We start from the raw sequence: 19,568 nt of genomic DNA, 5'->3' as shown, positions 1-19,568 counted from the left end.
GATACACACACGGGTTAACTTCACCCTGTGTGAAGGAAGCGAACCCTGTTGCGTCACAGGGCCGCGGTACCGCACCAAGAGCGCAAGCATGGAGTCCCAGAACTCAATCCCAAGACACAGAATTTGAGTTCATATAGACCTCTTGCGCTCAACACCGCAACTGGGGTGTCATAGTGAAAGAAATAATATTAATAAAGATGCACGAGAGTGTGTGCGGTGCCGCACTGGCGGACGCCACTAACCACCCAGACTTGGGACAGGAAAGCGATGGGAAAGCACACGGTGCAGCACTGGCGGTCACAGCAATCTGACGCTGTATTGCGTGTCACGTGCTGATGACTAAGTCGGGCGCTAGATATCAATCATCCACCTTACGCGAGCAGTCATTCAATAGGGATGGGATATTTAAGGACGACTTTCACTCATCAACACACACACACGTACACAAATGTACACTAGCGAATGGCCGTGCGGTCATGCGAACCTTTTATAGCTGCAGCATGTACAGGACCTTCCTGGAGGACCAATGGGATCTGTTGCAGTATCTGAGCATGTGACCCTCGATCTCCAATGAGAGATCTTGCCCTGGGCATGCTCAGAAGGGGACTTAGCCCCAAAAGCGTCTGCTCGCCACTGCCCAGCACTGGCTTCAATGGCAGAAGCTGGAAAAGCAGCAGTAACCTATGCACAGAGTGAGACTGAGCAAGACACTGGGATCAACATCTCTGCTGAGCAGACTCCACTGCAGCTGGAGAAGGATGGGAGACCACAGCGGAGTTGGCTCAAGGTTCCCCTTGTGCAGAGGTGGGAACTTGACACCTAACACCCCTTCAGCAAAGGCCCTTCCCAAGTCCTGGGGGCCTGTGTTGTAAGCCTTCAGTCCGTATTACTCTTTGGTCAGGGGCAGCAGATCACTCTCATCTGGGAGTTTGGCAATGCCCCTTCTGTAGCACATATCTGCCTGGGTTTTCTGCTTGCAAACTGAGACTTCCTGTCTGCTCTAGATGCTGCTGACCCAGCCCCCTAAGTTACTTAACTTTTTCCCTACTTCTAACACAGTCACATACACTCACCGGCCACTTTATTAGGTACACCATGCTAGTAATGGGTTGGACCCCCTTTTGCCTTCAGAACTGCCTCAATTCTTCGTGGCATAAATTCAACAAGGTGCTGGAAGCATTCCTCAGAGATTTTGGTCCATATTGACATGATGGCATCACACAGTTGCCGCAGATTTGTCGGCTGCACATCCCAAAGATGCTCCATACAAGGCAGGATGGATCCATGCTTTCATGTTGTTTACGCCAAATTCTGACCCTACCATCCGAATGTCGCAGCAGAAATCGAGACTCATCAGACCAAGCAACGTTTTTCCAATCTTCTACTGTCCAATTTCGATGAGCTTGTACAAATTGTAGCCTCAGTTTCCTGTTCTTAGCTGAAAGGAGTGGTACCCGGTGTGGTCTTCTGCTGCTGTAGCCCATCTGCCTCAAAGTTCGACGCACTGTGCGTTCAGAGATGCTCTTAGGCCTACCTTGGTTGTAACAGGTGGCGATTTGAGTCACTGTTGCCTTTCTATCAGCTCGAACCAGTCTGCCCATTCTCCTCTGACCTCTGGCATCAACAAGGCATTTCCGCCCACAGAACTGCCGCTCACTGGATTTTTTTTCTTTTTCGGACCATTCTCTGTAAACCCTAGAGATGGTTGTGCGTGAAAATCCCAGTAGATCAGCAGTTTCTGAAATACTCAGACCAGCCCTTCTGGCACCAACAACCATGCCACGTTCAAAGGCACTCAAATCACCTTTCTTCCCCATACTGATGCTCGGTTTGAACTGCAGGAGATTGTCTTGACCATGTCTACATGCCTAAATGCACTGAGTTGCCGCCATGTGATTGGCTGATTAGAAATTAAGTGTTAACAAGAAGTTGGACAGGTGTACCTAATAAAGTGGCCGGTGAGTGTACATTACAATAGTAAATGTTAGGACCAGGCAAACACAGCACAATATATTAAGAATACATAACATATTTATATACAGTGCACAGGGGGGTCATGCGGAAGGAGAGGTGGGAGCAACTGAGGGGACCTGCCACCCCCTTACACATCCATAAACCAGTGGGTGGTGCGGTGAATAATCTGCTGGGCCATGCCAAGCGTGGGCCGAGCTCCCTAATTTACTTACTTCATAAAGAGCTTTTTATCCACAACAGAGGCAACAATTAATAAAGAAAAGGTATAATTTTATAGGGGATAACTCCCCTGTATGAATCATAGTGTAGATTAAAAACATTTGGGCTATGAGTCTTCCTTTAAGGGGAAATGGCTTTTCTTCCCTAAACACATCAACCTTGAACCTTGATTCCTTGCAAGTGCATTGATCCCCAGCTTTAGGCCTAGGTCACACTTGTGAGATCAATGCGAGAAACTCGCGCGAGTCTCTCGCATCAAGTCCCGGCACTGCCGCCTGCACTCGGGAACAGAGAGTGCAGCTGCATGTATTTCGATGCAGCCACACACTCCGGTCCCGAGTGCCGGCGGCAGTGCCGGGACTTGATGAGTGAGACTCGCAGAAGTTTCTTGCATTGAACTCGCAAGTGTGACCCTGACCTTATGTGACGCCCGAGAGACCGAGGTACCCAGCACAAGATCAAAGAGGTCCGTCTTTTGAGGGGGATGTCACTAGTGGCTTGACCCGGTGCTGTGGCCTCAGGCGATGCACAGTGTAAGGCCGGAGACACACTGGTGCGAGATACGGCCGAGTCTCCCTGGTTAAAAGCAAGCTGTGGCACCAGCACTCCAGGGCGGAGCGTGCAGCTGCATAGCAATACATGGAGCTGCACGCTCCGCTCCGGAGTGCTGGCGCCACAGCTTGCTTTTAACCAGCGAGACTCGGCCGTATCTCGCACCAGTGTGTCTCCGGCCTAAGGGATATCATGAAGGAACAGACACTTACTTGATCAGCAGCAGGTCCTCTCAGCTGTGATGACCCCGATCCTGGATCGATGGCTATTGTCCAAATGAAAGACTGAGGCGCTGAAACGTTTAACCAGTTTACTTCAACAAAAAGGGATTTGCAACCAATACTGTCACCGGAGTCTGTATAAGAACTCTGAATTACTTTGACCCTGTCGGGATTTCCACCTCTTATTATGCGCAGTTTCTGTATGGCCCTGCTGCTGTTTGTGAACTGGCTGCCGACCCAATCTGTCTCTTCTGTGCTCTGGTTCAACGGACAACCCGAGTCCTTTTTGTCGGCTTACCCCCTTTGGGAGTACCGCTGAACTCTGTGTCTGTTGCTGCGTCTTACCCTGGTGAAGCTGATATCACCTCACTTTCTTCCGGTTGCTGTATTATATATAACGAATATAGCCACGGATCCGGTATCCGTCTCTGCACCTATTCTGGGTAGAAATTATTGCTACCCGGTTCTCACAATGTCCTTTTTCTCTATTCCTCTTTTCCTACTATGGGTATTACGGGCCTATAATCCGTTATAGGGCTGTTAGGAGTTCAGTTTTACGACCTCTCACTTTCTCAGACCAGACCAGACCAGTCCTTTTCTAAGACCAGAATAGATCAAGGGGAGTCTCTGGAGCTCCCCCTTCTGGCCGGAGATGGTAGTGCAGTCTTGCTATTTTAATATTTGTATTTGGTGTCAATAACTATTTTTGTGGCAAATACCCCTAGGGGTGCCACATTCCCCCTTAGTTAAGAACAGTACTCCGGGACTGTGGGACGATAACATTTTGAAATAACAATTGATATGTACAGAGTCTTAAAAATGAAAAGTTACAAAAACCACTCAAAGAAACAAAAAAAATGGAATTCTGTAAAAAGTCACTTCAAATAGCGTCCATTAATACAGTTTTATCCTTGAAGGTACTAGGAAGCAAAGTTCACAAAGCAGTCTTTCCGGAGCTTTGATTTAGTTTTTCCGGGCTGATAAAAGTTCAAGAATATGCAAGGAGTTCATACAGGTAAGTCTCTGTAGGTACTGGGCTTAAACATTACAGAACGATAACAATGACTATAGTCTTATAGTTGGTAATCCGCATACCTGGCTGGTAATTGACCCTGGGTACTACGCTGGGATCTACGTAATAGCGGTGTCTCTTTATGTAGTGTACTTCTGTCTACTGCGGATATAGTATCTGCCCTCTCTGCTATAGATAATTCCACCACTATGGGGTTGGCAAGTCCACCGTGAATGGGATCACTCTGATCAGGAATCTGTTCTTCCTGACCTGGAACCTCTTGTAGTACGGGGTCAGCCTCTTCCTGTCTTGGGACTTCTAATATTGGGTTCGGTGTTGGATAAAAGGCCACCATGGGAACCACTACAGCACCATGGTATGTTAGTAGGGTTTTGGGAAAGTCTCCTATACAGGTGTGATACATTTCCTCCTCTTTTTCCTTTACTGGTTGAACCTGTATAGGTTGAATAACTTCTGATTCTGGCTGGACAACTTCTGGCTCTTTCAACGTTTCCGGACATAATTTAAGATTGTCTCTTGACACTTGTACAGATGTTAAACCTCCGTTTTTGCTAATGAGACACATTTTAGGATTATCCATTCTTGTTGGTAAAACTGTGTAGGGTACGGCTTCCCATTGATTATCCAGTTTATTGGTTCGACGATTCCTCTTGAGTACTTGGTCACCCAGTCTTAATGGAGTTGCTAGAGCATTCTGGTTGAAAGTTCGCTCTTGTCTTTCTCTGGTTTGCTGGAGGCTTCTTTCCACACTCTCTTGCACTTGGTGATACTGCTTTTGCCGTACGACATCCCAATTGGAGTCTTGAACTTCTGCGTCTGGTTTCAGAATTCCCATTTCTAGATCGATTGGCAATTGGCCGGGTCTTGCACGCATAAGATAAGCTGGGGTGCAGTTGGTAGAGCTCACCGGGACATGATTATACAGATCCACCAAGTCAGGCAATTTCTCTGGCCATTCATTCCTTTCTGTTTCAGGTAAAGTCTTTAGTAGGTCTATCACAATATGGTTCATCTTCTCACATAAGCCGTTTGTTTGCGGATGATAGGCCGTCGTCCGGATCTTTTTGCAACCATACATATTACAGAATTCTCTGAAGATCTCTGATTCAAAGGCTGTACCCTGGTCAGTGAGAACCTGTTCCGGATATCCATGGGGTCTACAAAAGTACATTTGGAATGCTTTGGCTGCTGTTTTTGCAGTTAGATCTTTTACAGGTACTACTACCAAGAAGCGTGAATAATGGTCCACGATGGTCAAGGCATAGACATAACCGGACCGGCTCGGTGTCAACTTCACGTGGTCCATGGCTACAAGTTCAAGTGGTTGTTTGGTGATTATGGGCTGCAGTGGTGCTCTTTGGCTCTTTGGATCGTTCCTTCTGAGGTTGCACGGGCCACAGTTTCTACACCACTGTTCGATTGATTTTCTCATCCCGACCCAATAAAATCTTTCTCTCAGAAGTACTTCTAGCTTTTTCCAACCAAAGTGACCAGCACCATTGTGGTAAGCCTCGAGGACCATCTTCACATCTTGTTTAGGCATGATAATCTGCCAAACCAATTCATGTGTTTTCGGATTGGTGTATCTTCTACAGAGTTTCCCTTGATACAGGAACATTTTGCCTCTCTCTTTCCAGAGTTGATGCGTCTCTTCTGGGGCATCCTCATCGGGATATACACTTTGCTCAGTCAATAGTACCTTCATTAGCTTCACAGTCGGATTGCTATCTTGGGTGTCAGCCCATCTATGGTGTGCTAACGGATTAAAATTCACTTCTTGTTGCTTCTGATAGGTATTTGACTGACAATGTTTTGCCTTGGGCTGATGAAAGGCTGGTAGTTCAATTTCTTCAAGCTCCCCCGTTTCTTCTTCTACATCTCTCAAGTGTGGCATCCGGGATAGGGCATCGGCATTTCCATTCTTGCGACCTGCTCGATACTTGATCACAAAGTTGTAATTAGATAACCGGGCTATCCATTGCTGTTCTAACGCACCTAATTTAGCCGTGTCTAGGTGGGTCAATGGATTGTTGTCAGTATAGACAATAAATTCTGCACCAGTCAAATAGTGTTTGAAACGTTCAGTCACAGCCCAAACTACTGCCAGTAGCTCCAATTTGAAGGAACTATAATTTTCTGAATTTCTTTCAGTAGGCCGGAGTTTTCTACTTGCAAAGGCGATGACTTTCTCCCGACCTTCTTGCTTTTGTGACAGCACCGCTCCCAATCCCACATTGCTGGCATCGGTGTAGAGGATGAAAGGTTGATGGTAATCCGGGTACGCCAGAACTTCTTCTCCGGTTAGTGCCTTCTTTAGTTGTTCAAAGGAGTCTTCTCTTTCGTCGTTCCACTGAAAAGGAGGGTTTCAGTTTGAAGGTTTCTTCGTCTGTCCTATCAAAGCATCTTGCAAGGGCGCTGCCAATTTGGTAAATCCTTTTATAAATCTACGATAGTAGATTCCAAGGGAGGAATTGCTGTTCCAAGTGTTAATTAATACTTTGTATTTATTTTTATTTAACGTTTCTGTCTGGTGCAATCCCCATTAGGAAATGTGCTCCACAATTGTTAATGCCATCCAGTGCACATCTTGCCACATGTATGCAGTCCTTGATCAGCCGGTCGAGGGTGCATACTGCTGTGCGAGATGTGAGCACGTTGTGCATTTGGAAACCCAGATACTGGATCTAAATTTGCAGCTGGCAACACTGAGATCCATAGACAATATGGAGAGGAGTCTTCTGCTCACAGAGCAGACGCTCAATGGGATAGATGAGGAGGGGGATGGTAGGATGGAGCTGCAGGACAGTGAAGTAGGTAGCTGGGTGACATTCAGAAAGCGGGGTAGAGGGAAGAGTGCCAGGGAGGCTAGTCCTGATCTTTCACACCCCAATAAGTTTGCTAAGTTGGCAGATGAGCGGGGTGCCAGTACAGGGGTAGCACTGCTGCAGCCAGGCATGTCCTCTGAAAGCCGGAGGAGTGACTGCTCCAGTAAGGAGGGAAATAGGAGAGCAGGGCAGGCCAGACAGGTGCTGGTAGTGGGGGACTCAATTATTAGGGGAACAGATAGGGCAATCTGTCACAAAGACAGGGATCGTCGAACGGTGTGCTGCCTACCTGGCGCTCGAGTCCGACACATCGCTGATCGGGTGGACAGATTACTGGGAGGGGCTGGTGAGGACCCAGCGGTCATGGTGCACATTGGCACAAATGACAAAGTTAGAGGTAGGTGGAAGGTCCTTAAAGATGATTTCAGGGAATTAGGCTGCAAGCTGAAAGCAAGGACCTCCAACGTGGTATTTTCTGAAATACTGCCTGTACCACGTGCTACGCCAGAGAGGCAACGGGAGATTAGGGAGGTTAATAAGTGGCTCAAGAATTGGTGTAGGAAGGAGGGGTTTGGGTTCCTGCAGAACTGGGCCGACTTCTCAGTTGGCTACAGGCTCTACGCTAGGGATGGGCTGCACCTCAATGGGGAAGGTGCAGCTGTGCTGGGGGAGAAAATGGTTAGAAGGTTGGAGGAGTGTTTAAACTAGGGAACGGGGGGGAGGGTATTCATTTTATAGGTGGGGAAGATAGTGCAGATAGAGACCTGGGCACAAATAAGGAAGTTGGGGGTGGCGGAGGCATGGGGGGTGGGGTTAGAACAATTAGTAATTTAAGAAAGAATAGAGGTACAGAGAGGAACATCAAGTGCATGTATACTAATGCTAGAAGCCTCGCCAACAAAATGGACGAATTAGAACTAATGTTGTTGGAACATAATTATGACATGGTGGGGATATCTGAAACATGGCTGGATGAGAGCCATGACTGGGCTGTTAACTTGCAGGGCTATAGCCTTTTCAGAAATGACCGTACAGATAAGCGAGGGGGTGGGGTGTGTCTGTTTGTAAAATCGACCTTAAAACCCATCCTCCGTGATAATATAGGTGAATCTAATGAAAATGTAGAGTCCCTGTGGGTGGAGATAAGGGGAGGGGGAAAAAATAATAAATTACTGATAGGGGTTTGTTATAAATCTCCAAAAATAATGGAAGCAATGGAGAATATCCTTGTAAAGCAAATAGATGAAGCTGCGACTTAAGGAGAAGTCATTATTATGGGGGACTTCAACTACCCTGAAATAGATTGGGGAACAGAAACCTGCAGTTCCAGTAAAGGTAATCGTTTTTTGACAACTATGAGAGACAATTACCTTTCACAACTGGTTCAGGACCCAACAAGAAGGGGGGCACTGCTAGACCTAATATTAACCAACAGGCCAGACCGCATATCAAATATAAGGGTTGGGGGTCAATTAGGGAATAGTAATCACAAAATAATAAGTTTTCATGTCTCCTTTAATAGGATGTGTAGTAGAGGGGTGACAAGGACACTAAACTTCAGGAGGGCAAATTTCCAACGGATGAGAGAGGATCTTGGTGCAATTAACTGGGACAATATCCTGAGACATAAAAGTACACAAAGAAAATGGGAGACATTTATTAGCATCCTGGATAGGACCTGTGCACAGTATATACCGTATGGGAATAAACATACTAGAAATAGGAGGAAACCAATATGGCTAAATAGAGCTGTAAGGGGCGCAATAAGTGACAAAAAGAAAGCATTTAGAGAATTAAAGGAAGTAGGTAGTGAGGAGGCATTAAATAAATACAAAAAATTAAATAAATTATGTAAAAAGCAAATCAAGGCAGCAAAGATTGAGACAGAGAGACTCATTGCTAGAGAGAGCAAAAATAACCCCAAAATATTCTTTAACTACATAAATAGTAAGAAACTAAAAAAATGATAGTGTTGGCCCCCTTAAAAATAGTCTGGGTGAAATGGTGGATGAGGATGAGGAAAAAGCCAATATGCTAAATGCCTTTTTTTCATCAGTATTTACAAAAGAAAATCCCATGGCAGTCAATATGACTAGTGATAATAATTCCCAATTTAATGTTACCTGCTTAACCCAGCAGGAAGTACGGCGGCGTCTAAAAATCACAAAAATGGACAAATCTCCGGGCCCAGATGGGATACACCCCGAGTACTGCAGGAATTAAGTACAGTCATTGATAGACCATTATTTTTAATCTTTAAAGAGTCCATAATAACAGGGTCTGTACCACAGGACTGGCGTATAGCAAATGTGGTGCCAATATTCAAAAAGGGGACAAAAACTGAACTCGGAAATTATAGGCCAGTAAGTTTAACTTTAACCTCTACTGTGGGTAAAATCCTGGAGGGCATTCTAAGGGATGCTATACTGGAGTATCTGAAGAGGAATAACCTCATGACCCAGTATCAGCACGGGTTTACTAGGGACCGATCATGTCAGACTAATTTGATCAGCTTCTATGAAGAGGTAAGTTCTGGTCTGTACCAAGGGAACCCAGTAGATGTAGTGTATATGGACTTTTCAAAAGCTTTTGATACGGTGCCACACAAAAGGTTGATACATAAAATGAGAATAATGGGGATAGGGGAAAATATGTGCAAGTGGGTTGAGAGTTGGCTCAGGGATAGGAAACAAAGGGTGGTTATTAATGGAGCACACTCGGACTGGGTCACGGTTAGTAGTGGGGTACCACAGGGGTCAGTATTGGGCCCTCTTCTTTTTAACATATTTATTAATGACCTTGTAGGGGGCATTCAGAGTAGAATTTTAATATTTGCAGATGACACTAAACTCTGCAGGGTAATCAATACAGGGGAGGACAATTTTATATTACAGGCTGATTTATGTAAACTAGAAGCTTGGGCTGATAAATGGCAAATGAGCTTTAATGGGGATAAATGTAAGGTCATGCACTTGGGTAGAAGTAATAAGATGTATAACTATGTGCTTAATTCTAAAACTCTGGGCAAAACCGTCAATGAAAAAGACCTGGGTGTATGGGTGGATGACAAACTCATATTCAGTGGCCAGTGTCAGGCAGCTGCTACAAAGGCAAATAAAATAATGGGATGCATTAAAAGAGGCATAGATGCTCATGAGGAGAACATAATTTTACCTCTATACAAGTCACTAGTGCGACCACACTTAGAATACTGTGCACAGTTCTGGTCTCCGGTGTATGAGAAAGACATAGCTGAACTGGAGTGGGTGCAGAGAAGAGCAACCAAGGTTATTAGAGGACTGGGGGGTCTGCAATACCAAGATAGGTTATTACACTTGGGGCTATTTAGTTTGGAAAAACGAAGACTAAGGGGTGATCTTATGTTAATGTATAAATATATGAGGGGACAGTACAAAGACCTTTCTGCTGATCTTTTTAATCATAGACCGGTGACAGGGACAAGGGGGCATCCTCTACGTCTGGAGGAAAAAAGGTTTAAGCATAATAACAGACGCGGATTCTTTACTGTAAGAGCAGTGAGACTATGGAACTCTCTGCCGTATGATGTTGTAATGAGTGACTCATTGCTTCAATTTAAGAGGGGACTGGATACCTTTCTGGAAAAGTATAATATTACAGGGTATATATATTAGATTCCTTGATAAGGCGTTGATCCAGGGAACTAGTCTGATTGCCGTATGTGGGGTCGGGAAGGAATTTTTTTCCCCATGATGGAGCTTACTCTTACCACATGGGTTTTTTTTGCCTTCCCCTGGATCAACATGTTAGGGCATGCTAGGCTATGGGTTGAACTAGATGGACTTAAAGTCTTCCTTCAACCTTAATAACTATGTAACCCACTAATCCCAAGAATTGCCTCACTTCTTTTGCGTTGGTAGGTCTTGGTCAATCCCTTATGGCAGTTATTTTCTCGGGATCCGGTGCTACTCCCTCCGAACTCACGATGTGCCCTAAGTATTGTACCTTTGGCTTGAGAAGGTGACATTTGGATGGTTTGATTTTCATACCATACTTGGATAAGGCTACGAACACCTCTGCCAGGTCTGTTAAGTGCTGTTCGTAAGTCTTTGAGTAGACGATCACATCATCTAGGTACAGGAGGACGGTCTCGAAGTTCTTGTGTCCGAGGCAACATTCCATCAGTCGCTGGAAAGTACCGGATGCGTTGCAGAGTCCGAACGGCATGCGATTCAATTAGCTTAGACCCATTGGTGTGGTGAATGCCGTTTTTTCTTTATCTCTCTCAGCCACAGGGACTTGCCAATACCCGCTTGTTAAGTCTAAGGTGGAAAAATAATTAGCAGATTTCAAAGCAGTCAAGGACTCTTCTATCCTAGGCAAGGGATAGGCGTCTTTATGGGTGATATTATTAATCCGCCGGTAGTCTACGCACATTCTCATGGTTCCGTCCTTTTCTTGACAATCACCAGAGGGGCTGCCCAAGGGCTACAACTATCTCTTATTACCCCGGCCTGTTTCATCTCTCTCAGCATGTCCTTCGTGCATTGATAGTGAGCGGGCGGTATGGGTCTATATCTTTCTTTTATCGGGGGATGGTCACCGGTGGGGATTGTATGTTCCACCCCTTCTATCCATCCGAAGTCCAATGGGTGTTTACTGAAGACCTGTTCATATTCTGTCACTAATCTATACACCCCTTGTCTTTGATGGATAGATGTTGAATCTACACCCACGTCTAGCTGTTGGCACCAATCCTCTGATTCTCCATCTGAGCCGTTATTTTCCACCTGACAGGTCGATTTTAAGGGCTCAATGGTTGTGATGGCATTGTTGTCAACAGTATATAACTTTGCCACTGTAGCGTACCTTGGCAAAGTGACCTCTTCCTCTCCACAGTTCAAAAGTCGTACCAGCACCCTTCCCCGGTGTACCTCGACCACCCCTCGTGCCGTGAGTATAGTGGGCCTGCTGTCGGTGTACGCTGGTTCTATTAAGGCTTGATAGTCTCGTCCTTTAGTACCAATGGCCGCTCTACACCATACCAGCATTTCTGTTTTTGGTGGGATTACAATAGACGTTGGATCACTCACCCTCACACTACCGATTTCTCCACCTGCAACTTCTATCTGTTGCCTTAACATTAATACTTTTATTTCCCTCCGGAGAACTCTCTGCTGGCAGGATCGGGCAGTTTCAGCAATTTATTGTAAGACAGAAATAACTTCGAAAAAGCAATTCTCTAACACATTCATCCCTATCAATACAGTTGGTTCAGTTCTGCCGGTCAACATCAACGACAATTATACCCTGTTTCTTCAATTCTGTTTTACCAATCTTTATGGTCATCTCCCTGAATCCTAGTTTCGGTACCAACTTACCATTACTGGCCCATATATCTAGTTCAACATCAGAGGGTCCTTTATCAATATCTACCTCAGCCCAGTACCTCTTATAAAGGATATATGGTATAGATGAAATCTGGGAACCTGTATCCAGCAAAGCGTTGAGGGGAATTCCGTCCAGCACGATAGGGATGATGGGTCGTCCTCCGATGTATCTGTCGTGCCAGGGTGTTGGGCCTTGAAAATTAATTCCTGCGAAGCAGCCCGCATTCCCAGGGGATTCCCGTTTAAATCACAATTTCGTGCAAAGTGGCCTGGCTGCTGGCAACGGCGGCAAATGGGCTGTCCATCCGGTTGGTAGCGGTCACGGGGCCGTCCTCTCCATGTCGGGTATCTCCGGGACCTCATCCATGGAACATCCTCTCTACGGTTTACCAACTCCATCTTGGGTTCTCTCATCTCCTGCATGGTTTTAGCCATTGAAGCAACAACATCAGTTAAAGAGTCAAGCTTTTGCTGAAGAGTCTCATTTGTAATGGGCCCCAGGGACTTAGCACTGGCACCGGACGTAGCTGATGTCACTGGCATTCCCCGTTGCTGAAGTGCATCTGCCATGGGTTGTGTGAGATCCTGATCCCGAGGTGCCTCTGCCAGCTGGAGACGTATAGCGCTCTCCTTTAATTGGGCAAATGTCAATTCAGGGTTCTTAAAAACAAGCATGCTCACATGCCCCCGGTGAGAAGGGGTGTAGAGTCCCTCAATAAATTGATCTCTTAGCAGTTTATCGGCTCCTGTGTTAAAAATGGGTTCAGCCAGTGTAAGTGATTTAAGGGCTTCCTGCAGGTTTAAGGCAAAATCTCTCACGCCCTCATTAGCTTTTTGTTTGCAATTAAAGAATCGTACTTTAGCTTTGCTGCTGGCAGTGGTTTCAAATGTAGCTTTTAATCCAGCAAATATGCATTCAACAGTACCTTTTAGATCAGTTGCCCATGCCGTGACTTCTCGCTTAGCATGGCCACTTAATTGCATCATGAGGCGACTAACACGCTGAGCTTCAACCACGGGAAACATATCAAAATGAGCCAGCATCTTTTCCCTGAAACCGTCAAGGGTATTAGGTTCACCTTCATACATTGGAAGCCACGGGCCACCCGGGGTATATGGCATCAACACCGGCATGATGGGCGCCACTCCTTGCACTGCTGCGCTGCCAGGCTCTCTATCGACACTCTGTCTTTCAGCTGCATTAGGGTCGCCAGGTGCTGCGGCGTCTCCGTGCTGCGACATACTGTACCCCCTTAGTTAATCCAGACCCCTCCGGTCCCAGCTTCCGTCTACATAATGTAGATTCGTTCCTCTATGCAGCAGGATGAAAATGACACGCCCCCTGCTGCCTCTAACTGCCGCACGCTCTGTGATGGTGGATTTTGAAGTTTTTCAGTTAGACTGGGGCTTGGGTAATGACGTAGCTCGATTAACAGTTTTGTGCCTAACGGTTATGAGATGATCACATCAGGGGATGGCGGCCATTTTTACCCCATTATAACCAATGGAGAAAAGTCACTTTCAATAGTTTTCAATGGGGAGCGGGATTTTCTTTAACAAAGTCAATTTCCAAGATTTTTTATCCAAATTTTCACAGTTTCAGACTCCAATTACGGCACACAATACTCGGTGTACGGGCTGACCCGATCCTGTTCGTGACGCCAGTTGTGATGCCCGAGAGACCGAGGTACCCAGCACCAGATCAAAGAGGTCCGTCTTTTGAGGGGGATGTCACTAGTGGCTTGACCCGGTGCTGTGGCCTCAGGCGATGCACAGTGTAAGGGATATCATGAAGGAACAGACACTTACTTGATCAGCAGCAGGTCCTCTCAGCTGTGATGACCCCGATCCTGGATCGATGGCTATTGTCCAAATGAAAGACTGAGGTGCTGAAACGTTTAACCAGTTTACTTCAACAAAAAGGGATTTGCAACCAATACTGTCACCGGAGTCTGTATAAGAACTCTGAATTACTTTGACCCTGTCGGGATTTCCACCTCTTATTATGCGCAGTTTCTGTATGGCCCTGCTGCTGTTTGTGAACTGGCTGCCGACCCAATCTGTCTCTTCTGTGCTCTGGTTCAACGGACAACCCGAGTCCTTTTTGTCGGCTTACCCCCTTTGGGAGTACCGCTGAACTCTGTGTCTGTTGCTGCGTCTTACCCTGGTGAAGCTGATATCACCTCACTTCCTTCCGGTTGCTGTATTATTTATAATGAATATAGCCACGGATCCGGTATCCGTCTCTGCGCCTATTCTGGGTAGAAATTATTGCTACCCGGTTCTCACAATGTCCTTTTTCTCTATTCCTTTTTTCCTACTATGGGTATTACGGGCCTATAATCCGTCATAGGTCTGTTAGGAGTTCAGTTATACGATCTCTCACTTTCAACTCCTCAACCGAACTGCCAGTCCTTTTCTCAGACCAGAATAGATCAAGGGGAGTCTCTGGAGCTCCCCCTTCTGGCCGGAGATGGTAGTGCAGTCTTGCTATTTTAATATTTATATTTGGTGTCAATAACTATTTTTGTGGCAAATACCCCTAGGGGCGCCACACTTATTTGCAGCCTCATGGTGATTGATGCCCTTTTCTGCATCAAGGGGGTGCGTTTATGAGTTCAAACCAGAAGTTTGATATATCTACCAGAAATTGGCCAATCTTATCACATATGCACTTCAAAGAAACATGAAGAATGCATTATCCTGCCCTAAATCAAAGACAGAAGCTTTATAAGCTATTGAACCTCCACTAATGTAATCAATTAAGCAGTGGTAGGAATTTAGGGGGTGGGATATAGACCCATCAAGTTCAATATTTCTTTTTTCAAACACTGATCTAATTATAACCTATAGCCATAAATACACAAAAGAAGTGATTCTCACTGACCCACTGGAGCTCTTGTCCCGATGCTTCCAAGGTCCCCAGCTGGTCTCTACTTTATGGTCCCTCCCAAAACACAGGAAATGGCAGTAACCTCCCCATCAGCTAATGATTAATGATTGGCTCAATGATCAATTTGGACATTTTGAGAGGAAGTAATTAGCAGAGACCTGTAGAAATAGATGAATGTTAGGACGACCGCTTTTTTTCCAAATGCTTCTTAAACGAAATTTCTCTCTGTTTTAGGATGTCCTCCAGTTGTTTCCCGTACTAGCTGTCAGTCAGTTTCTGTCAGCCAATGTCAGCAAAATTCTCAGTGTTCAAGAACTCAGAGTTGTTGTGATTCCGGATGCGGTTTACGCTGCTATTCTGTTAGCGGTAAGTGGCCTCTGTTCAGAGATTATTACTGAAAATACAAAGGTAGGGCTCATTCATTCTCCGAGTGCTATCAGAGTTTTTCCACGGATAGCCCTCATACATATGATAGTGTAAGGGATTGTTCACATATCCAATTTTTTCACTCAGACTGGACTTCTCCAATATTGATTCAAGTGTCGGATTAAGCTCTCCAATACAAGTCTATGGACCTGTGAAATAAATAGGACAGCATTCAGATGCCTTCCATTTGTTGTACATTTTTCATGAACTGTTTAGTAGAAGATTCCTAAAACAGGCCAATTCCTGTCTACAGGTTTAGGTTGGTATTGCAGCTCTACTAAAAGGGAATGAGATCAAGCCCCAATTTTACACATGTTATGTAAACAGGTATGGCTCTGTTTTTTGAAAAAAAAAGGTGCCCACTTTTTTCTAATTTTAGATAGCCATATGAAGAAGACCTCAAAAATTCAAATCCCTTTTCTGCCCTAAACATTTTGCATTACAAAATTGTTTTTGTGTCGTATTTAAGTAGTAACTGGGTGCATGACATAAAAGCCCAATATTTGTGACTATTGCCCTTTCTTTGACACCCTTATAATTTTCTGGTCTTTTCAAGGTTAAAATATAAAACATAAAGGGTAATAAACTTTTTTTTCCTTTCAAGGATTCCTTGATGCCATCTCAAATCTGTTTTCCTGTAATGACTGTGGAGGATGTTCCGGTGGCTCGTGTGGAGGAGGTTGCTCAGGAGGCAGATGTGGACAAAGTGGGGGATATGGAAGAAAATAAACATGTCTTCTTTTGAATTATCTTATAAATGTAATATATACCTAGAGTTCAAATATGTATCTGATTTGTGAGCCAAAACACATTTGTCTTATGATTTGCATATTCCAATCAGGATGTGCACTACTACAGGTGCATCTCACAAAATTAGAATATAATAAAAAAATTAAAATATTTCAGTTCAATACAAAAAGTGAAACTCATTTATTAGATAAGTCATTACAAATAGAGTGATGTATTTCAAGTGTTTATTAATGTTAATGTTGATGATTACACTTATATCCAATGAAAACCCAAAAGTCATTATCTCAGTAAATTAGAATACTTTATAACACCAGCTTGAAAAAATGATTTTAACATCCAAAATGTTGGCCTACTGAACTATTATGCTCAGTAAATGCACTCAATACCTGGTCAGGGTTACTTTTGCATCAATTACCACATCAATGCGGTGTGGCATAGAGACGATCAGCCTGTGGCACTGCTGAGGTGTTATGAAAGCCCCGGTTGCTTTGATTGCAGCCTTCAGCTCATCTGCATGGTTGGGTGTCTCTCATCTTCCTCTGACAATACCCTATAGATTCTATGGGGTTAAGGTCAGGCGAGTTTGCTGTGTAATCAAGAACAGTGATACTGTGCTTGATTGGCCAGCAAACTTGTCTGACCTTAACGAGAGAATCTATAGGGTATTGTCAAGAGGAAGATGAGAGACACCAGACCCAAAAATGCAGATGAGCTGAAAGCTGCTATCAAAGCAACTTGGGCTTCCATAACACCTCAGCAGTGTCACACACTGATCGTCTCTATGCCACACCGCATTGATATAGTAATTGATGCAAAAGGAGCCCCAACCAAGTGTTGAATGCATTTACTGAACATACATTTCAGTAGGCCAGCATTTCGGATGTTAAAATCATTTTTTCAAGCTGGTGTTATAAAGTATTCTAATTTACTGAGATAATGACTTTTGGGTTTTCATTGGCTGTAAGCCATAATCATCAACATTAACAGAAATAAACACTTGAAATAGATCCATCTGTTTGTAATGACTCTATGTAATATATGAGTTTCAGTTTTTGTATTGAAGAACTGAAATAAATTAATTTTTGATGATATTCTAATTTTGTAAGATGCACCTGTATATCAGCACAAAAGGACTGTGCAAAGCAAGCGCCCCCTTAACAAGGCCAAGCGTTCTAACAAGGAACATTAAATAAGACATACATTTGACAATATGGCTGCTTCGGTCTATGGGGATACAGGTCGCCACTAGAGGTGTTGACAAGCAAAGCAAGCGCCCCCTTAACAAGGCCAAGCGCTCTAACAAGGAACATTAAATAAGACATACATTTGACAATATGGCTGCTTCAGTCTATGGGGATACAGGTCGCCACTAGAGGTGTTGACAAGCAAAGCAAGCGCCCCCTTAACAAGGCCAAGCGCTCTAACAAGGAACATTAAATAAAACATACATTTGACAATATGGCTGCTTCGGTCTATGGGGATACAGGTCGCCACTAGAGGTGTTGACAGTGGTCTACGTCTCTCTCCCCATTCAGAACACATATATGCCTTGTATGGGGTCCAGAGGAATAGCTGTTGGCAGAACGGTGTTTAATTATCAGCTATCAAACATACTGGAGATTATAGATGGTCACAAACATGGCATGCCAATAAGGAGTAAACATTGTTAGATTGATTAAAAAAATAGTCTCAGAAAATGACAACACAATCCCTATTTTTTTTTATCCACTCGTATATGAATAATAGCTTAAAGGGAACCTGTCACCCCCAAAATCGAAGAAGAGCTAAGCCCACCAGCATCAGGGGCTTATCTACCACATTCTGTAATGCTGCAGATAAGCCCCGATGTATCCTGAAAGATGAGAAAAAGAGGTTATATTATACTCACCCAGGGGCGGTCCCGCTGCTGGTCCGGTCCTGCGCCTCCCATCTTCATAGGATGACGTCCTCTTCTTGTCTTCAGGCTGTGGCTCAGGCGCAGGCGTACTTTGTCAGTCTTTTTGAGGACAGAGCAAAGTACAGCAGTGCGCAGGCGCCGAGAAAGGTCAGAGAGGCCCGGAACCTGCGCACTGCAGTACTTTGCTCTGCCCTCAACAGGACTGACAAAGTACGCCTGCGCCTGAGCCGCAGCGTGAAGACAAGAAGAGGACGTCATCCTATGAAGATGGGAGGTCCCGGACCGGACCGCGACGCCCATCGGACCAGAACGGAACCGGGACCCCCTGGGTGAGTATAACCTAACCTCTTTTTCTCATCTTTCAGGTTACATCGGGGGCTTATCTACAGCATTACAGAATGCTGTAGATAAGCCCCTGATGCTGGTGGGCTTAGCTCATCTTTGATTTTGGGGGTGGCAGGTTACCTTTAAGAGTTTGTAATTGTCATGTTCATACTGACCTGGAAAATCGCACAGCTGGGTCATTGTTCCTACTCAGGTAAAGCCATACAAACAAAATACAAAAGACCATGGTAGAATTGTGTTTTAGGGGTTTTTTTTCACCATTTGACCTCACCTAAATTTTTTTCACAAATATTTCAGAATATTATGTAACAAAATGAATGAATGAATGAATGAATGCAAAACAAAACAAACAAGTCCTCCCATGAAAAAATAAAGTCTTTTGGACCAGCGCAGTCAATCAGACGGTCACATTCACACCTGCATTATGAAGGCAGTGCACGTAGGGTATATCTTAAGACCATAATATCAGTCATGAAGGATATCCCACTGACATCCTAGCCCTGGGGAAGGACAGATACTGCATCCACTTCTTAGCCCAGCTAGGAGGGAATTATTATTGGCACCTTTGATAACAAAATCAATGGTAAAAAGACATTGGAACATTGGGAGATGTTAAGTTCAATAAGCCAAAAATCACATACAAGGAGACGTCCATTGGGGGTATCAATTGATCCACAGTTTTTGCAAGAGACCTAAACCAGTGGGAACTTGGCTGAATTGCAGAATTTGTTAGTCTTTTCATGCTGAAACACCAGCTTGATCACCACCCCGGCCGCCGCAGCTTCCCCGCATGCTTCTTCCTCCTTCCCTGTGCATTGTGTCCACACTGTGTTAGTTGGTGTGCGTGTGCGTGTGCATGGGCTCACCTGTTGTTAAAGGGGCAGAGCGCACGCATCATAAAATGCCCACAGCTAACAGCTGGGAGGCATTTAATGTGGGCACATGCAAGGTGTCTCCCAGCCAATAGCTGGGAGGCATCTTGTATTAAAGGCACCCCCAATAGGGAGGTGCCTGAGTAACCCCTATAGTTTCTGTGAGATGATTTAGTGTGAGCAACTGTATGT

The 19,568-nt window shown here is 44.8% G+C and overlaps 1 long non-coding RNA gene across 1 annotated transcript in view; it reads left to right on the top strand.

Moving 5' to 3' along the window:
* Nucleotides 1–16,473, top strand: part of LOC143805175 (uncharacterized) — a 33,662-nt gene extending 17,189 nt beyond the window's left edge. The window contains exons 2-3 of the long non-coding RNA XR_013221197.1: nucleotides 15,321–15,452; nucleotides 16,117–16,473. This is a non-coding gene — a long non-coding RNA (uncharacterized LOC143805175). The remainder of the gene's footprint in view (nucleotides 1–15,320; nucleotides 15,453–16,116) is intronic.
* The last annotated feature ends 3,095 nt before the right edge of the window (nucleotides 16,474–19,568 follow it).

The sequence above is a fragment of the Ranitomeya variabilis genome, chromosome 1, assembly GCF_051348905.1.
Source record: "Ranitomeya variabilis isolate aRanVar5 chromosome 1, aRanVar5.hap1, whole genome shotgun sequence".
In the NCBI taxonomy this organism is placed as follows: Eukaryota; Metazoa; Chordata; class Amphibia; order Anura; family Dendrobatidae; genus Ranitomeya; species Ranitomeya variabilis.
This window is presented reverse-complemented; position numbering and strand designations above follow the sequence as displayed.